At 46.7% G+C, this 14,319-nt stretch overlaps 1 protein-coding gene across 1 annotated transcript in view; it reads left to right on the top strand.

Annotated features, from left to right (window-relative positions):
• Positions 1-14,319, top strand: part of ANO5 (anoctamin 5) — a gene marked incomplete at both ends in the record, with an annotated part of 184,803 nt that overhangs the window by 84,208 nt on the left and 86,276 nt on the right. The window lies entirely within an intron of this gene.

Genomic DNA, 14,319 nt, shown 5'->3' with positions numbered 1-14,319 from the left:
TACATCTGGACTGGGATGCTGGCTCAGAGATGACAGTCATGTAAATCTTAGTGCCTGGGCTGTTCTTGGCTGTGTTCACAAATGTCTGACACAGATCAGCCCCCTGCTGCAGCCTCTGACCTTGTGACTTGCTACAAAGATACAGTGTTATAATCTATCACTGGGGGAGGGGAGACTGAGGAAATGCTTCCTCCTGCCTGCAGCTGACTGGTGACATCATCTCAGCCTAGGCAAAGTCACACAATGGAGCTCAAGGACAGTTTGTAAGCAATATTCTGTTGCTGTATATTGTGACTTGTTAGGAATGCAATCCTGCAGACTTGTAAAGTTAATGACAGGTCCACTTTAAATACACAGGAATTCATGACTGAGCCAGTCACATCAGTCTCTGTACCAGAGGAGCTTACACTCTAATGTCCCCCCACAGTCACACACTATTATTATACATTTATATAGCTCTGACATATACCGCAGCGCTGTACAGAGTTATATAGCTCTGACATATACCGCAGCGCTGTACAGAGATCACTGAGCCAATCACATCAGTCTCTGTACCAAAGGAGCTTACACTCTGATGTCCCCTCCCCCACAGTCACATCAGTCTCTGTACCTGAGGAGCTTACACTCTAATGTCCCCTCCCCCACAATCACTCTGAACCAGAGGAGCTTACACTCTGATGTCCCCTCCCCCACAGTCACATCAGTCTCTGAACCAGAGGAGCTTACACTCTGATGTCCCCTCCCCCACAGTCACATCAGTCTCTGTACCAGAGGAGCTTACACTCTGATGTCCCCTCCCCCACAGTCACATCAGTCTCTGAACCAGAGGAGCTTACACTCTGATGTCCCCTCCCCCACAGTCACATCAGTCTCTGAACCAGAGGAGCTTACACTCTGATGTCCCCTCCCCCACAGTCACATCAGTCTCTGAACCAGAGGAGCTTACACTCTGATGTCCCCTCCCCCACAGTCACATCAGTCTCTGTACCAGAGGAGCTTACACTCTAATGTCCCCTCCCCCACGGTCACATCAGTCTCTGTACCCAAGGAGCTTACACTCTAATGTCCCCTCCCCCACAGTCACATCAGTCTCTGAACCAGAGGAGCTTACACTCTAATGTCCCCTCCCCCACAGTCACATCAGTCTCTGAACCAGAGGAGCTTACACTCTAATGTCCCCTCCCTTACAGTCACATCAGTCTCTGCACCAGAGGAGCTTACACTCTAATGTCCCCTCCCCCACAGTCACATCAGTCTCTGTACCAGAGGAGCTTACACTCTAATGTCCCCTCCCCCACAGTCACATCAGTCTCTGCACCCGAGGAGCTTACACTCTAATGTCCCCTCCCTTACAGTCACATCAGTCTCTGCACCCGAGGAGCTTACACTCTAATGTCCCCTCCCCCACAGTCACATCAGTCTCTGCACCAGAGGAGCTTACACTCTGATGTCGCCTCCCTCACAGTCACATCAGTCTCTGTACCAGAGGAGCTTACACTCTAATGTCGCCTCCATCACAGTCACATCAGTCTTTGTACCAGAGGAGCTTACACTCTAATGTCCCCTCCCCCACAGTCACATCAGTCTCTGTACCAGAGGAGCTTACACTCTAATGTCCCCTCCCCCACAGTCACATCAGTCTCTGTACCAGAGGAGCTTACACTCTAATGTCCCCTCCCCCACAGTCACACACTATTATTATTATACATTTATATAGCTCTGACATATACCGCAGTGCTGTACAGAGATCACTGAGCCAATCACATCAGTCTCTGTACCAGAGGAGCTTACACTCTGATGTCCCCTCCCCCACAGTCACATCAGTCTCTGTACCAGAGGAACTTACACTCTGATGTCCCCTCCCCCACAGTCACATCAGTCTCTGTACCAGAGGAGCTTACACTCTAATGTCCCCCCACAGTCACACACTATTATTATACATTTATATAGCTCTGACATATACTGCAGTGCTGTACAGAGAATCCTAAGCCAATCACGTCACTCTCTGATGTCAGATATATAATCATTATCAGTGGCGGTTTGTGGTCGGTGTCGCCTCCTCTCTGAGTGTGTAACAACTTATGTAAATAATGGAATTTGGACGGTTAATAAATAAACTTCTCCCCACCCCCGTCCCATGTGACCGGCCTTCTCCTTATCTTCTGAGCTGGCGGGGCAGCGTGGGTTGGACGGCTGCCATGCTGCATAAAGACATCACAGGGCGGTGCCGGTCCGGGACGACAGCAATGAGCGTTCCACAGGACTCACATCTCACCTTCTGATTATAAACTTTAACTTTCATTTTATTTTTAAATAAAATCATTCACTAATCACCAGTTTCTGATTGATCAATAAATCAAAAAGAAAAAAAATTTTTTTTTCTTTCCTGAACTTTAGATTAAGCTTAGTTTGCTAATATTTGAATAAAATCTTTCAATTTGCATTTAATACTTTTATTTTAGATTGAGTGATGTCATCACTGCGTCTCTGTGCTTCTCGGTGGAATGCAGGCAGCTGCGTCTCTTGGACCTATTTGCCTTTATATTTATATTTTATATATATTTCTATTTAAAAAAAAAAAAAAATATATATATATATATATATATATATATATATATACAGTATCTCACAGAAGTAAGTACACCCCGCACATTTTTGCAAATATTGTATTCTATCTTTTCATGTGACAACACTGAAGAAATGACACTTTGCTACAATGTAAAGTAGTGAGTGTACAGCTTGTATAACAGTGTAAATTTGCTGTCCCCTCAAAATAACTCAACACACAGCCATTAATGTCTAAACCGCTGGCAACAAAAGTGAGTACACCCCTAAGTGACAATGTCCAAACTGGGCCCAATTAGCCATTTTTTCTCCCCGGTGTCATGTGACTCGTTAGTGTTACAAGGTCTCAGGTGTGGTAAATTTGGTGTTATCGCTCTCACTCTCTCATACTGGTCACTGGAAGCTCAACATGGCACCTCATGGCAAAGAACTCTCTGAGGATCTAAAAAAAAGAATTGTTGCTCTACATAAAGATGGCCTAGGCTATAAGAAGGTTGCCAAGACCCTGAAACTGAGCTGCAGCACGGTGGCCAAGACCATACAAAGGTTTAACAGGACAGGTTCCACTCAGAACAGGCCTTGCCATGGTCCACCAAAGAAGTTGAGTGCCGTGCTCAGCGTCATATCCAGAGGTTGTCTTTGGGAAATAGACGTATGAGTGCTGCCAGCATTGCTGCAGAGGTTGAAGGGGAGGGGGGTCAGCCTGTCAGTGCTCAGACCATACGCCGCACACTGCATCAAATTGGTCTGCATGGCTGTCATCCCAGAAGGAAGCCTCTTCTAAAGATGATGGACAAGAAAACCCGCAAACAGTTCGCTGAAGACAAGCAGACTAAGGACATGGATTACTGGAACCATCTCCTGTGCTCTGATGAGACCAAGATAAACTTATTTGGTTCAGATGGTGTCAGGCGTGTGTGGGGGCAACCAGGTGAGGAGTACAAAGACAAGTGTGTCTTCCTACAGTCAGGCATGGTGGTGGGAGTGTCATGGTCTGGGGCTGCATGAGTGCTGCCGGCACTGGGGAGCTACAGTTCATTGAGGGAACCATGAATGCCGACATGTACTGTGACATACTGAAGCAGAGCATGATCCCCTCCCTTCAGAGACTGGGCCGCAGGGCAGTATTCCAACATAACGACCCCAAACACCTCCAAGATGACCACTGCCTTGCTAAAGAAGCTGAGGGTAAAGGTGATGGACTGCCTAAGCATGTCTCCAGACCTAAACCCTATTGAGCATCTGTGGGGATCCTCAAACAGAAGATGGAGGAGCGCAAGGTCTCTAACATCCCCCAGCTCTGTGATGTCATCATGGAGGAGTGGAAGAGGACTCCAGTGACAATCTGTGAAGCTCTGGGGAACTCAATGCCCAAGAGGGTTAAGGCATTGCTGGAAAATAATGGCGGCCACACAAAATATTGACACTTTGGGCCCAATTTGGACATTGTCACTTAGGGGTGTACTCACTTTTGTTGCCAGCGGTTTAGACATTAATGGCTGTGTTGAGTTATTTTGAGGGGACAGCAAATTTACACTGTTATACAAGCTGTACACTCACTACTTTACATTGTAGCAAAGTCTCATTTCTTCAGTGTTGTCACATGAAAAGATAGAATAAAATACAGTAAAACCTTGGATTGCGAGCATAATTCGTTCCGGAAGCATGCTTGTAATCCAAAGCATTCTTATATCAAAGCGAATTTCCCCATAAGAAATAATGGAAACTCAGATGATTCGTTCCACAACCATTTATTCACAAATCCTTCAATTTATAGTCCATATAAAAAGATTATGGACACAGCGATAGGTTGTGTAACCATACAATGTCCATCCACAAATAGCCGCTTCCACAAGGGGATTGGAAGCAAAATCCAGCAGGAGCTACAGGGTAGCAATATGGTTCCATTTAATGAAGGTACAACATTTAGCAACTCACATGGTTGATGAATAAAACAGGCACATCTAAGTATGCAGGCATCCGGGGTAAAGCTGTTCACATAGACCATCTTCTGCACCGCCGGCTGCCAGTCTGTAATCCTGCCCGGGAAGACCACCCTGCAGTAAAGCGATCTGAAAGCGAGGGGCAGCATGGAAAGGATGACGTAGATTATGGTGCGGAGGATAGTCCTATGTGGACAGCTTTACCCCTGATGCCTGCATCCTTAGATGTGCCTGTTCCAATCATCAGCTGTGACATGAGGCTACTTGTATATCAAGACATCGCTTGTATATCAAGTCAAAATTTATTTGAAAATTTTGCTTGTCTTGCAAAGCGCTCTTAAACCAAGTTACTCTCAAACCAAGGTTTTACTGTATTTACAAAAATGTGAGGGGTGTACTCACTTTTGTGAGATACTGTTTATGTGTGTGTGTGTATATATATATATATATATATATATATATATATAATTGATTTATAGATAGATAGAGAGATTTCCTTTTTTGTCCCTTGTTTTCACTTTTTTTTAAATTTTAAAACATTTTATTTAATTTTTACATTTTGAAAAGAGTTGAACAAAAAGTGTGGAAACTTTTTTTGAGGGGGCGTGGCTACCAGCGCAGCGGATGGACGTTCTCTGAGTCTGCTCCGCCGGCCACCCTAAGACATACGCCGCATTCAGGGCTGCTCTCGCCCCTACGACCTGCTGCACCGCTCAGTGAGTGCCCGCTGAAGCCGCCGGATGACCCGCAACAAGAAGAAGGAGACCGGACAGCTCAATAAGCTGTCCGGCTTCTTCATATCACAGACGCATGGACTCCAGCAAAATGGCGGCGGCGGACCTGGACCTGCTCGGAACGCTAAGCAGGATGCAGGAGCAGCGGGTCCGCTTGCTAAAATCCCTCCATTAAAACCACTGCACCCGCAGCACAGGGTGATAGGGAACCCGGACAGCGGATCTTCCTCGGGATCGCCCTCCCCTCCATCGCCGACCTCCAGAAGCCCAGCCAAGAGCAAGCAGAGAAGGGACTCGCCTCCTGGAGTGTATGAAGGATCAGGTATGGACACTGCTATCTTCCCCTCCACTCTGGCACCGCAGCTACCCTCAGATACACCCCAGTCTGCCCAACAATCTGCTGGGGGAAACCCCATATCTGAATCTGCTATGAGAGACATGCTGTTCTCTCTGCAGGCTAACATGCAGGCTGAGATGAAACAGCAGACGCAGCAAATTACTGCAGAAATATCTGCCTTGGGGACCAGGATTGGGTCTGTGGAACAGTCTGTGCACGTTCATGCTGAAACCATCAACTCGGTCATTGACCGTTTAAACAACCAAACGGAAGAAATCTCCTGGTTGAAGAATAAAGTGGCGGATCTGGAGGATCGCTCCAGGCGCAACAATATAAAATTGAGAGGCATTCCTGAAGCGATCTCTCCTGAACAATTACAGCAACATGTTGTCTCTTTATTCAAACTGCTTGTCCCTACTCTGCATGAATCGGAACTCCTTATTGATCGGATCCACAGACTGCCCAAGCCAGCGTTCCTGGAGGGTAATGTACCACGGGATGTTCTACTTAGAGTCCACTTTTTCACTGCCAAGGACAAAATAATGCTTGCGTCTAGACAGAGTGGACAGTTACCTGAACCCTATTGCAACGTACAATTACTGCCAGATCTATCCAGGCACACGCTGATGGCCAGACGCAACCTCTCTACCATAACCAAGGCTCTGCGTAACCACCAAATCCAACATAAATGGCGGTACCCAGCGACTCTCCTGGTGACATATGGAGGCTCCACGGCTGTGATCAGATCCCTAGAGGAAGGTCTCGCTATGCTCAGGAAATGGAACATTCTCCCGGCTGATCAAGCTTCTGCCCCACTCTCATCACCTCTGCGCCCACTGGACAGTGAATGGCAGGTGGCGTCCCGAAAAAGGTCTTCCAGGCCTTCCTCAACCCATACCAGCCCTAATCACCGATGATGACCTACGATGTGTCTATGGCCTTTGAAAGATGTTCTCTCTTTCGGCCCTCCATTGGTTTTTTTTGCGAGTTTCTCGCACGCGAGCCGCTGAGACGGCTCTTTTTTTATGTTCTTCTACGGTTCTCTTTTCTTTTTTTCTTTTTGTTTATTGGTTTCTCAACACTTTCTTCGCGACAAATACCTTGACTGTGTGTACCATCTGCTCTGCCTTGCCCGTTGCCCTGCCTGAAACATGACCATCAAATTTTTGTCTATTAACGCTAACGGACTAAACCATCCGGCCAAGAGGCGTTCTTTGTGGAAGGAGGCATTGCTTCATAGAGCAGACGTGCTGGCAGTTCAGGAGACCCATTTTCAGGCCGACAAAGTGCCATGCCATGGCCACAAGAACTATCCACAGGCCTTCTTGGCTTCCAGCACTGAAAAGAAAAGAGGGGTCATGCTAGCCTTTCGCGACTCTCTCACAGTGCGTATACACAAGTCAGTACTGGATCCGGACGGCAGGTATATTATAGTGACCTGTGACCTCAATGACCTTCCGCTCACATTGGTGAATGTATACGCTCCAAACTCCCACCAGGTTCGCTTTCTGCGACGGATCCTTAAGAGGGTATCAGCGATCCAATACGGTCATTTGTTAATATGTGGTGATTTTAATGCTGTTGTCGACCCCGGGTTGGACTCTTCGGCGTCCCCCCGGGGCCGACAGCAATCTTTGGGGCGGGTGATCCATGAGGAAAAATTGTTTGACGTGTGGCGATGCCACCATGCCATGGAGCGGGACTATTCTTTTTTTTCCTCTAGACATCACTCATATTCTCGCATAGATATGTTTCTTGTTGACATGTTCTTATTGGGTAAGGCCTCCTCTTCTGCGGTCGATGACATCACGTGGTCGGACCACGCGGCGGTGGAATTGACCATAGAGGACGCGGCAAAGTGTACCAGTGCTTATATCTGGAGATGTGACCTTAAAATGTTGCAGAGTGAGAAGTGTAGATCCTACGTATCTCAGCAATTGCAGGACTTCCTCCACCTTAACAGTACCTCTGTCTCTGACCCGTGGGTGCTGTGGGGTGCACAAAAGGCCTTCATCCGAGGGGTGTGCATCCAGCAGCAGGCACGGCTCAGGAGGCAGCGGAGGGATCGGGTTACCATTCTGACACACAAGCTTCACGTTTTAGAAACAAATAACAAAGCAAACCCTACTGATTCTGTGTCCAGGGAACTTCTTGCGCTGAGACAAGAATTGCGCCTTCTCCTTCTAGAACAATCCAACAGACAATTTCAATATCTTAAACAAAAATACTACTGCCAAGCCAATAAGGCTGGCAAATTTTTGGCATCACAGGTTAAGCGCAAACAGGCTAAATCCAGAATCCCCTTCCTCTTCCACCCGTCACCTGCATCTAAAATTACTCATCCGCAAGCCATTGCGGATGCGTTTGCTGATTTTTATAGTACCTTGTACAACCTTGGGGATAACCCGTCTGAACATCATCCGTCCGCGGAGGATATTAACAGATTCCTCAACGCGGTGTCCCTACCCTCCCTTTCAGAAAGCCAATTGCTTACACTTAATTCTCCGATTACGCCCGCGGAGGTGCGCTCCAGTATCACATCGCTACCGAAAGGTAAATCGCCTGGCCCCGACGGGTTCTCCAACGAATTTTATCAAATATTTAGTCAACACTTAAGTCCTACTATGACGGAAGTCTATAACAAGGCAATGGTAGTGTCCGCATTACCCTCAGATATCCTGAGTGCCCATATTGTCACGTTACCCAAACCAGGTAAAGACCCCACCACACCGGCCAATTTTCGCCCCATTTCCCTACTAAATTCTGATGCAAAAATTTACGCCCGTATCCTGTCCAAACGCATTCAAACTATTCTCCCCACGCTTGTACATAGGGATCAGATGGGCTTCACATCAGGTAGGCAGACCTCTGATGCAACAAGGAGAATCTTGAGCATCATACATCAGGCACATTCCTCCAAACTTCCCTCTGTTCTATTAACCCTCGACGCCGAAAAAGCGTTCGACAGAGTTCATTGGGGCTATATGCGAGCTACACTCCAAAAATTTGGCTTTTCAGGACCCATTCTATCCGCTGTAATGGCCCTCTACTCCTCACCGACGGCACAAGTGTACACTTCGGGCACACTATCCAAAACCTTCAATATAACTAATGGTACAAGGCAGGGCTGTCCCTTATCTCCCACAATATTTAATTTGATTATAGAGCCATTGGCTGAAACAATTCGATCCAACCCCCTCATCACAGGTTTTAAAACGCATACATATCATCATAAGATCAATCTCTTTGCAGATGATATTATCATGATGCTCACCCACCCAGAAGTTTCGCTTCCAGCGGCTTACACCACACTCCTATCTTACAGCAGGGTTTCGCTTTATAAGCTTAACGCCTCTAAGTCCACAGTCCTCAATTTAGGGGTCCCCGCCGCGCTCCAATCTAAACTGCAAGCCTCCATTCCTATCCCATGGTCCTCAGACAGCATTCATTACTTGGGTATTGATCTAACGGCCAACCCCCTTAGACTACTACCTGTGAATGTCAACAGGCTGGTGTCCAAGATTAACGTGGACATCTCTCGCATGCACGCTCCCTACTTCTCCTGGAGTGGAAGAGTAGCGGCCTATAAAATGTTTATACTGCCCCAAATACTGTACCTCTTCAGAGCACTTCCCATTCACTTTCCGGCTACTCATCTTCTCAAATTGACTAGGCTGATGTCGGCTTATATATGGGGAGGCAAGCGCCCCAGATGTGCCGCCTCAATTTTAGTTAAGAAAAAACAGTTTGGGGGAGCATCCGTCCCTGACATAGCTACCTACTACAGAGCCACGATACTGGCCCAACTGCGACAATGGATCACGACCCAGGAATCACCTATGTGGGTGGAACTGGAGCGAGATTTGTCGCCGACGGGGGACCTGAGAACTTTGCTCCTGAGTGACAGGTGGAAGGAATGGAGGCTCATAGACCTACCGCCCACAATGCAAGCAACATTAAGGGTATGGCGCCTATCCCCGGTTTCTCAGGATGTACGAGATATTACTGCATCGTGCACACTGCCAATCGATATTCTTGCTTGTCATATACCTGATCTTCCAATGCGCCTGTTAAAGCGGTGGAACATTTCCACCATTAACTCACTTTATGCCTGTGGATCCCTCACTCCCATTATGGATCTAATCCACAAATATAACCTCCCTCAACATATGCACTATCACCTTCTGCGCATAACTCATTTTTTGAAGGATCATCCCCTGCGGTCGATCTTGGTCGATGGTAGGATATGGGACCTTCTCACGAAAACAATGACGAAAACCCCCAAATTATCACACTATTACGATGTTCTGTTGGACAATTCTGAGTTTTACAAAACCACTCACATGTTCCGATGGGATAACGACCTTGGCATTACGTTCTCTATTTCCCAGTGGAAGTCTGCCCTCACCACCATATACAAATACTCACACTGCGCAAACCATTGGGAGATGTCCCAAAAAATAACGAATAGGTGGTACTACACACCTTACCGTCTGGCGGGCTTCTCTCAATCCTACTCTCAACTTTGCTGGAGGGAATGCTCTCAAGTAGGGACTCTACTCCATGTTTTGTGGTCCTGTCCTTCCTTGACGAGCTACTGGCACCAGATATTCAGATACATGTCCTCTCACACCGGGTGCATATTGAAACCGACCCCGGCATTAGCCTTACTACACCTGGGGATTACTGACATACCGGCCCAATATAGACCCTGGGTTACACATGTGTTACTTGCGGCTCGCACATCTGTGCTTCGCAGATGGAAAATTAAGGAAACTCCAAACCTCACGGATGTGGTTCAGCTACTTAAAGTTAATTACCAGCTCGAAAGAGCTCTAGCAATAAATAGGTTACAATTGCAATCCTTTAATGCATGTTGGGATTTTTGGGCCTTGAAGCTACCCTGAGTTAATGTTGTCCTATTGTTGGATGTGATGCACTTGCTTGTATTGCTTGTATTACTTACGTTATTTGAATGACTAGATTGATAACCTATCATACGTGCTCATAGCGGATGTTACTGCTTATAATCACAATGTTGAGAAATGATTTGATTTTACTTTGTTTCTTCTTCTTATTTCTCTGTTATGTCTTCAAAACTGAATAAAAACTATTTGCATAAAAAAAAAAGTGTGGAAACTTTTTGAAGAACCTTTTTTTAAAAAAAATTTACTAGAGTTTAAAAAAAGTGCACAAACGTAAAGACCTTATATATAAAATATATATATGTATATATATTTTTTTTTTTATTTTTTTATTTTTTTATATATATGTTACTAGTTACCTTGTCTGATCCCCCCAAATTCCCAAATCAACATGGCAAGGGGCTGTACGGACTTTTCCTGTAAACCTCACAGCTCCCTACGGCTCCGGGCTGTAAATGCCGTGCTGTGACTGTGTGCATTGCATGTGGCTGTGGGGTGGTTGCATTGAAGCTTATTTTCAGTGCTGATTGCCTGGCGCGTCAGCTGGGGTAACTTTTGACGTAAAGGAAAGAATTGCGGCCGCTGAACGTGCGCAAACCCATCCTCCTGCCTTTGCAAATTTACCCCCCACCCCCTAGCCACATGTCTATATGGGCCCTAAATGAATAGTACCAGCACACCGCAATGCATATGGTTGCAGGGTGGTTGGAGGGTGGTGGTATGGGCTTTACAGGAATAAAATAAGCATTAAGGAGGGGGCAAAACACTTCCCAGCCACCTATCAAAAGCCCACTCGGGGGGCCCTGGCAGGAGGGCTGTAAGGGCCCATAATTCCTTGTGTCAGGCATATGCGTTTTGCGAGTGCAGAACAGGATCACCGCGGTGTGAACGGCCCTTACAGAGGTAAGTGGGGACGGCTCTCATGTTAGGATCTTCCTGTACTTTGTATCTGTGTTCCTCAACCATCAGCCATTCTTATCAGGGAGACTCTTATCTGGCCACCTCGCCTTCTGCAGATCGGTTCATACACACGCTATCAGCCGGTATGATCTGACCGCTCGAATAACAGAACAGCCGGTCATGTGACTTGCTAAGGATTTGTAGATAAAAGGATCAGAAAGGGTCCCTCCAGAGTTTATTAGGAGCAGTTAGCAGGTTCTGCCCCTTACAAAAGTAATTCCTGGCACCAACTTTTTAGCCATCTCTAAGGGGGACATGATCTCCCCCAGCCCCCCAGATAATATCCCTGGGTTCACTGTGACAGTCCTGTATCTTGGCCTTCTGTCCCATCATTGCTGTGTCCAGGGCCGTGTCCCGGGATCGTAGCATCCCCCTTATTGGAGTTACTGCACATGCAGCACAAAACGCACTGGGGGGTCACAAATGGACAGTCTCCGTATATTTACAGGTGGGGCATGCTTGGGAACTACCCCATAAAATGGGCATGATGGGCGGTCCTTGCATATTTAGAGGCGGGATCTGTGCAGATTTAGTCTGTAAACTAGCCATGATATGGGCAAGCCCACCTGGAAAGTGGGCAGGGTTAAAAGTGTCCCATGATCCAGGATTATAATGTTAAGTATGCCATGGTAAAAAATGCATCTACGGGAGGGCATTTGTGAGAACAACCCCATAAATTGGGCATGTTGGGCGGTCCTTGCATATTTAGAGGCGGGATCTGTGCAGATCTAGTATGTAATCTAGCCATGATATGGGCAAGCCCACCTGGAAAGTGGGCAGGGTTAAAGGTGTCCCACAATCCAGGATTATAATGTTGATATGTCATGGTCAAAAATGTATCTACAGGCGGGGCATGTGTGAGAACAACCCCAAAAATTGGACATGTTGGGCGGTCCTTGCATATTTGGAGGCGGGATCTGTGCAGAACCAGCCTGTAAACTAGCCATGATATGTGCAAGCCCACCTGGAAAGTGGGCAGGGTTAAAATTGTTGGGCGGGTCCTTGCATATTTAGAGGCGGGATCTGTGCAGATCTAGTCTGTAAGCTAGCCATGATTTGGGCAAACCCACCAGGAAAGTAGGCATAGTTAAAAGTGTCTCACGATCCAGGATTATAATGTTGATCAGTATGCCATGGTCAAAAATGTATCTACAGACGGGGCATGTGTGAGAACAACCCCATAAATTAGACATTTTGGGCAGTCCTTGCATATTTAGAGGCGGGATCTGTGCAGATCTAGTCTGTAAACTAGCCATGATTTGGGCAAGCTCAGCTGGAAAGTGGGCAGGGTTAAAAGTGTCCCATGATTATAATGTTGATATGTCATGGTCAAAAATTAATCTGCAGGCGGGGCATTTATGAGAACAACCCCATAAATTGGGCATGTTGAGCGGTCCTTGCATATTTAGAGGCGGGATCTGTGCAGATCTAGTCTGTAAGCTAGCCATGATTTGAGCAAGCCCACCTGGAAAGTGGGCAGGGTTAAAAGTGTCCCATGATCCAGGATTATAATGTTAAGTATGTCATGGTCAAAAATGTATCGGCAGGCGGGGCATGTGTGAGAACAACCCCATAAATTGGGCATGTTGGGCGGTCCTTGCATATTTAGAGGCGGGATCTGTGCAGAACTAGTCTGATTTGGGCAAGCCCACCTGGAAAGTGGGCAAGGTTAAAAGTGTCTCATGATCCAGGATTATAATGTTGATATGTCATGGTCAAAAATGTTTCTACAGACGGGGCATGTGTGAGAACAACCCCATAAATTGGACATGTTGGGCGGTCCTTGCATATTTAGAGGCGGGATCTGTGCAGATCTAGTCTGTAAGCTAGTCATGATATGGGCAAGCCCACCTGGAAAGTGGGCAGGGTTAAAAGTGTCTCACGATCCAAGATTATAATGTTAAGTATGTCATGGTCAAAAATAAATCTACAGATGGGGCATGTGTGAGAACAGCCCCATAAATTGGGCATGTTGTGGGTTGTGGGGCGGTCCTTGCATATTTAGAGGCGGGATCTGGGCAGAACCAGCCTGTAAACTAGCCATGATTGAGGAAAGCCCACCTGGAAAAGTGTCCCACGATCCAGAATTATAATTTTGATAAGTATGCCATGGTCAATATTATATCAACAGGCGGGGCATGTATGGGTACAACCCCATAAAGTGGGCATGATGGGCGGTCCTTGCATATTTAGAGGCGGGATCTGGGCAGAACCAGCCTGTAAACTAGCCATGATTTGGGCAAGCACACCTGGAAAGTGGGCAGGGTTAAAAGTGTTCCAGAATCCAGGATTATAAATTGATGAGTATTCTATGGTCACCTTTATAAAGGGTTCCCTGATACATGAAAGCTATTTTAAGGGCTCCCCCCAGTACAGGTGCAAGTTGCATAAACTTTGCTAACGAAGAGGCAGCCAGAGTTGCATCCAATTTTGTTGCTAGTTTTCTTTATAAATTTCCCCCTTTGTGTATTGTGCGCTACCTTAGAAAAATGGTGCAGGCACAACCTTATGTGCGTTGACAGCCCAGGAAAACTGAATTGGCTGCCCCAAAGCTGAACTCCATGCAGGTACAAATGAATGCAGCTCTGTAATCATTAAAACATCATTAAATTTACTTTTTAATAAAAGCAGTGTAAGTACCTGAATGTGACCTATATGCGCCTCTTGAAGTCCCTGTACAGCAGGGCTGGGGGTGTGAGAGGAAGAAGCCGCACAAGGAGGCAATCTGTTCATGTACAGGCAAGAAGCATGCTGATAGGAGAGGAGAGCAGTGTGATAGAGAGATGAGCTCATCACTGTGCTGCTTCTCCTTTCACTGTCCAGTCACAGGTTGGGGGCTGGTCCGGGACAGCCTG

Source organism: Pelophylax lessonae (assembly GCF_965119305.1).
Source record: "Pelophylax lessonae genome assembly, chromosome: 10".
Taxonomy (NCBI): domain Eukaryota; kingdom Metazoa; phylum Chordata; class Amphibia; order Anura; family Ranidae; genus Pelophylax; species Pelophylax lessonae.
This window is presented reverse-complemented; position numbering and strand designations above follow the sequence as displayed.